Below are 6,567 nucleotides of genomic sequence, written 5' to 3'. Positions count from 1 at the left end.
ATAGCTGAGAGACAGCTTTAGATTTTGGCTTTGTACATCCCCCCCCCCCCACACACACACACACCCGTTAGGGTTAACCTGTCCCCCTTATTTTCAGGCTTGACTTGTTTTTTCACCTCCCTCTTCTGGAGGGCCATAATCTGAGTCTTCTAGTAGCTTGTTTGCTGACCAGATGGATTTATTATTTCCAGATTTTTTGTGCTGCTACTTATGGGTAGTATTCTTCTTCCCCCATCAGTTAGGTAATTTGCATTTACACAGAGGCTTTCTTGGCTTGCCTCTGGATCCAAAGCAATCAGCAGCTCAGAGACTGTCTTAAAAGGGACACATTTCACTTCCACCAGAGTTCTCATTACTTTTCACTTTCATCTCCTGCTTTAAAACACACAGAGATTTGAAAAAGAAAGCACAATTTATTGTGGCTTCTTTTGGAGCCCTAATAGGATTTTAATTAAGTACCACATTTTGTTTGCATTTCTTTTACCTCTTTTCCAATATACACTGCACATGTCCTAGGAAATAGTTTAACCTCCATAACATATTAGCCATATTAATTTTACACAAGGTGTAACTGCCTTCCCGTGCCCACAGAGTTTTCATGCACTCCCACCAAAGCGACAGTCCAATCCCCCAGAGCCCCCCCAAGGCTCAGTGTTCCAATCATTGCTCCCCTTTTCCTTTTCCTATGCATGCACAAAACTATTTTTGCCTAACATTTTTTGCACTGTGATCACTTTTTTTTTTTTTTTTACACAACTGTACCCCGATTACACTCCCATCTTCTACAACCAGAGACAGCTGGGGCAGTCAAGTTAAGTTCCAATAGAAACCCCTGACATTCCTTTAGTGATTTTGATCACATTACCCAATAGTTAAATAATTTGATTAGATTATTTCTCCTCCTGCTGCCTGCAGCAGTCCCCTATAGACCATTTTTGTGGGAAAAGGGACCATTTTTTCTCAGAATAGCTGTAAAGGCTTCTGGGGACAGAAGCATCGTGGTGGTAGTAGCCACTCTTCCTGACCCCCGGTATAATTTAATTACCAAGCTTCCATCCAATGTGATTGCACAGAGTTGCACATACAGTTACATTTCTATAACTGGGTTTTATTATTAAATCAAAAACTTGCTTCTTGTAACACCACAACTGTTACCTGTACCATTTTCACAACTCCCAAATGTTTACTTTCCTCCAAACCCTGATTTATTAATTTTTGCAAAAGGTATTTGTAACTTTTTACTTACTTTTTTAAATCACTTACTCCTACATTTAGTTTTTTAAGGTAGCGCACTTTGTTTTTAACAACTCAGCCACCAAGTACAATTATTGCCACACAGCCACCTTAACCTGTGATGTCTGTACCTTGAGACTGTTCAAAAGGCAGTAAAACATTTGTCTCCATGGTTGCCCATGGATCTGTTCCTCCAGAAATTCCAGTGGAATACAGCAGACCTCCATTGTACTTTGTCCCAAACAAAACAAAACATTTCACATAAGTATCCAAAGTCCCCTCCATTAAAACTTCAGAAAAACAAAAGTGTGGAAAGGCCGGGGGAAAGGAGGGGGAGAGGTGGAAAGAAACCAATGAAGCCTGTCAGGTCAGTTTAAAGTACAGGCTACCGGCAGCAAATTAAGTAAACTGAGAGAAAGAAGAAGGCAAAGAAGAAAAGGATATAGTTAGCGCTGAACAAAGGGTAGACTCCCCGGGTTGGAACAGTTGGGAACCCTTCCCCCACAGGTTCTCAGCCTGGCTCTAGGAGAAGAGTGGGGGTCGTTACCTAGGGTTACCATTCGTCCGGATTTACCCGGACATGTCCTCCTTTTTGTGCTAAAAATAGCGTCCGGGGGGAATTTGTAAATCACTCAAAATGTCCGGGATTTCTCCCCTCCCCCGGCAGAGCAGAGCGAGCGGCTGGGAGGGCTGCAGGAAAGTCACGGGCTGGACTCGGGAGCAGCTGTAGAGGAGCTCCTCCCCCCCTCCCTCCCTGCATTCTGAGCCGGCAGCTCCTCCTCCCCGGCAGCCCCGAGCCCGTCTCCGGCAGCGCTGTGCAGGGCCAGGGACCGGGTTGTGTGTTGTGCTGGGGAGCGCAGCCACGTGTCCGACTCGCACAGAGCCCAACACCCTGTTCTGAGCAGCAGGGTAAGGGGGCCAGGGGGCAGAGAAGGGGCAGGGAGGTTCTGGAGGGGGCAGTCAAGAAATGGGGGGGGGGTCGGGAGTTCACGGGGGGGCTTTTTGGGGGGAGTGGAGAAAGTTTTGGGCAGTCAGGGTACAGGTAGGGGGTAGGGTCCTGGGGGGCAGTTGGGGGGGGTCTTAGGAAGGGGTAGTTAGGGGATAAGGAACAGGGAGGCTTAGGTAGGGGGTGGGGTTCTGGAGGGCAGTTAGGAGCAGGGGTCCCAGGAGGGGGCAGTCAGGGGACAAGGAGCGGGGGGTGGGGGGTTGGGAGTTCTGGGGGGGAGCTGTCAGGGAGCAGGAGTGGGGAGAGGGATCGGAGCAGTCAGGGACAGGGAGCAGAGGGGTTTAGATGGGTTGGGAGTTCTGGGGGGGGCTGTCAGGGGGTGGGGAGTGGTTGGATGGGGTGTGGGAGTCCCAGGGGTCTGTCTGGGGGTGGGGGTGTGGATAAGGGTTGGGGCAGTCAGGGGACAAGAGGCAGGGAGGCTTAGATAGGGGGTGGAGTCCTGGGGGGCAGTTAGGGGCAGGGGTCCCAGGAGGGGGCAGTCAGGGGACAAGGAACGGGGGGAGGGTTGCGGGTTCTGGGGGGGCGGGAAGTGGGAGGGGCTAGGGCGGGGCTCCTCACGTCCTCTTTTTTGCTTGCTGAAATATGGTAACCCTATCGTTACCTGCTCCTGCAAACCCGGCCATTTTTCAGGTTGAAACCTTTTCTTTTTTCCTCCACTTCCCCAGGACCAAGTCCCAGCTCCTGTCTCTAAAGGTGGTCTGTTAACTCTGCTTCTGACTGTAAACCCTGATGGGCCAAAGCATCTTTAACCACCCGAACTATTCTACACACTGTTAGGTCCAAGGAAAATGGAATATAGAACAAGTTGTTTGGCCAGCTTAGCCAAAGTTAGGCTAACTGTAGTTGCTGGGCCATTCCTGTCTCTCTCTGAAACATGAGGACATGCTTGCTTGGGCTTCAAAGAATGAGATAAAGGGGGGGCCGTATTCTTGTACCAAATGTACTAGGAACGGTTTGTTTGGACATATGGAGACTTACAGTCTCTACTCCCAGTTTCTGTTCTTAACTCCCTCCTTTCTCCTAGTTTCTGGTGCACGACAAAAAAGCTGATAAGAAGCTGCTGAGGCATCATGAACTGTTTGTACTGTCAAAGAACATAGATATGCATGAATATTAGAAGCTTTTAACTAGTAAAGGGGGGGATTAGGTTGCTTTAACTATGACGCGACGGAACTGTTTATATAATCTCACTAGTTATTGTAATTGTGGCTGGTTCTCTCTGGAGACGGGCCGCTCTCTATTGTTGTGTGCACTCTTCAATAAAGAGCTTGTGTTTGGACCTTGCTGGTGTTGCCTGTCTCTCTGCGGTCAGACAACGAACCGTGCCGTCTGGGTTCGAGTCCCCGACAACCCCTTCAGCAGCCCTTGCTGAAACAGCACCAACCTTGAAAGTTTACTGGCAGCTTCCCATAATGCTGCCCTTACTTCAAACCTCTCACAAGTGGACTGAAGTGCCTCCTTTCCCTGGAGGGCATCCAGTCCCCATGGGCAGGGACCTTCTTGCACTACCCATATACCAAAGGAGGGGGGGCTCCGCAGCCATCCCCCATCCCTCTGGGTCCCCTAACACTGCATCCATTTCCTTTTTAATCTCATCCCAGGCTGACCGCTGCTCCTGGTATGGGCCCTGGTTCTTCCTTATCCATTTATCCAAAAAATCCTTTTCCCTGGCTTGCCAGAACCCGCAACTACCATCACGAGAGTTCGCTATACCCCCTCCAAGCAGAGCTGCGTGGACTGTTGTGGGGGGCGGGGGTTACAGGCTGCCACTCACCTATCCGATGCGATGCATCCGAGTCAGGGCACCAAGATGTTAGGGGGCTTATTCCTTCACCCTCTCACTTCCCTGGTCCTTCTCGCATGAACAGAGAGCAAAGGTGTACCCAAAAATCCCCAAAATCCAAAGGTGCAAACATTTCGATGTTTATTGGGGTGAACTTCCAGCAAGCATGATTCCAGTTTCCTTCCTCAGTGTCCCCCTTCCCAGCTCTGACACCGCAGTGCCATCCCTGTTTCCATTCACTGTTCCTATTCCCCCCTTAGCAAAACATGATTCCAATTCCCCCACCCCAATTCCCTGTTCCCATTCACCCGCCCCCTTACTTCCTGATTGACTGCAGACTATATAGTAAAACTTGAGTTGTGCTTAGCTATACCTTAACCAATCATGTTACTGAAATTTAACTAACCAATTCTAACATACTGTAACATGGTTCTTTAACCAATTATATCCCACCACCTTAACAAACCCAACAAAATTAATTATACAGCAGACAGAAACAATTACAGAACCAAACAGACCATGCAAATAAACATACAAAACAATACAGAAGCAAGAATTTTACACCCCAGCTATTGATAAGTGAGTTCTTGTCAGACAGGATGCTATTAAACTAAGTTTCCTTTTACATCTTCTAGGCTCTTTCCTTTCTCTGGAGGTGACAGGAATATCAGGACAGGATTGGATAAATAAATTTGTTAATCTCTAAGGTGCCACAAGTACTCCTGTTTTTTTTTTTTTTTTTTGCAGATACAGACTAACACGGCTGCTACTCTGAAAAAAGGATAGAAAGAATCTAACCTTAAACAGAAAGAAGATTTATGAAGGGATAGCTACAACTGGGGGAAGATTCACTATGGGGTACACTCCAAATACGACTACCCACAAATAGATTCCAATAAGGGAAAGCTGGAAAATGTGTGTGCTGGGAATGGGGGTGGTTCTGCTTGTTAACGGTGTTTACATTAGAAATTCAGGTCTTGCCTCCAGTCGTAGGAATCTACCCAGTCTGGCCGCAGACCCAGCCTCTGCCTCAGTTTCCCCTCTCAGCAATTATCCACAGGCTGGCAAGCGGCTGTGGGGTTCTCATGTAGGAGCACTGCTGCACTGGGGTGACTTAGCCAAGTCACAGAGTTCACCCCAGTCTGAGTCAATCAGAGTCCAAAGGAAAATGCCAAACCCCATCTTCCAGCCCAGCCCTTCCTCTGAGGGTCTGTCCTGTTCCCCAACTGGCTTCAGACCCTCAGTTGGTTCTAGCATCCAGTCCTCTTGGGCTCCAGTGTTGCCCTTGTTTATGGGACAGCATGGGGGAACACCCACCCACCCTTTACTACAGGCCTTGGGATCCTAAACAATTGGTCTGCCTGTCCCAAACCCCAGCCTGCCCTGGCTTCCCTTTCCACGTCCTCTTCCCATGTGTGTGTGTAACCCATGCTTCTGTCACTGTTCCTTTCAACAGGAGTGTAGGCTGGTTTGTTCTTTTGGCCAGAGGAGTGAAGCAGCTGGCTACTGGCTCCAGCTAGTCTGGGACTAATGGCGGGGGAAAAATGTTCACAAACCCTTGGGACATGCTGTCACGGTCTTTCTGGTTTGGGGTACAAATCCAGACCAGCGAGGGGCTGTCACCATCTTCCCGGTAACCGTGGGTACCTCACAATGCTTTGCTGTAGTAGCTCCCAACCTGGGCCACTCACAACCAGCCTACCAGCCTACCACCCCCTGAGTTTGTGTGTGCCAGGCGGCCTGGTTACTACATGCAGGGTGACCCCAACTCACACCCAGTCCTGGATTTTCCTCAACCCTAGGACAGTCCAGAGAAATCATATGGTTTGTTTGTTCCTTTAAAGACACCAAAGCCCTTCACAGCTTATTAACTAAACTGGGGATAACTAGACCCTTCCCTTGAAACGCAGCACTGAGTTGATGGTCAAACTGAAATGAGTCTATTAACAAACCATACATAGGATTCCTTGAATTCAAGTATAAGGAATGCAGCTAGAAAGAGTTACTAGTAAAACAAAACAAAATACACTTGTAAAGGTCTAAAACTTCATCTAGCAAGACACAGGCTCTGTTCAAGATGGTTTCTCTCATCCACAGTCTCCCAGCTAAATGGTGACTGGCTCTCCCCTTGGTCAGCCTCTCTTACAGGAGCCCAAAGGTGCTGGTGTTTTTGTTTTCTTAGGTGAAAGAGAAGATGGGGTTCTCTGCCCCTTTCTTTTATAGTCCGTTGAGTCTTGGAAGTGGGTTCTTCTAAAGCAGTGGTTGTCAACCAGGGGTACGGGGTACACAGAGGTCTTCTAGGGAGTACATCAACTCCTGTAGATATTTGCCTAGTTTTACAGCAGGCTACATAAAAAGCACTAGTGAAATAAGTACAAACTAAAATTTCCTACAGACAGAAGGAGAAAGTCAGCAATTTTTCAGTCAGAGTGTTCTGTGACACAGCTGTATTTTATGTCTGACTTTGAAAACAAGTAGTTTCTAAGTGAGGTGAAACTTGGGGGTACACAAGACAAAGCAGACTCCTGAAAGGGGCACAGGAGAC

General features: G+C 48.2%; 1 long non-coding RNA gene across 1 annotated transcript; it reads left to right on the top strand.

Moving 5' to 3' along the window:
* The first annotated feature begins 2,063 nt into the window (after positions 1–2,063).
* LOC128843101 (uncharacterized) lies at positions 2,064–3,523 on the top strand. Its single transcript, XR_008446181.1, has 2 exons — positions 2,064–2,142; positions 2,905–3,523. It is a non-coding gene; the product is annotated as an uncharacterized LOC128843101 (long non-coding RNA).
* The last annotated feature ends 3,044 nt before the right edge of the window (positions 3,524–6,567 follow it).

The sequence above is a fragment of the Malaclemys terrapin genome, chromosome 9 (genome assembly GCF_027887155.1).
Source record: "Malaclemys terrapin pileata isolate rMalTer1 chromosome 9, rMalTer1.hap1, whole genome shotgun sequence".
In the NCBI taxonomy this organism is placed as follows: domain Eukaryota; kingdom Metazoa; phylum Chordata; order Testudines; family Emydidae; genus Malaclemys; species Malaclemys terrapin.
Note: the sequence above shows the minus strand (reverse complement) of the source record. Positions and strands in the feature narration are given on the sequence as shown.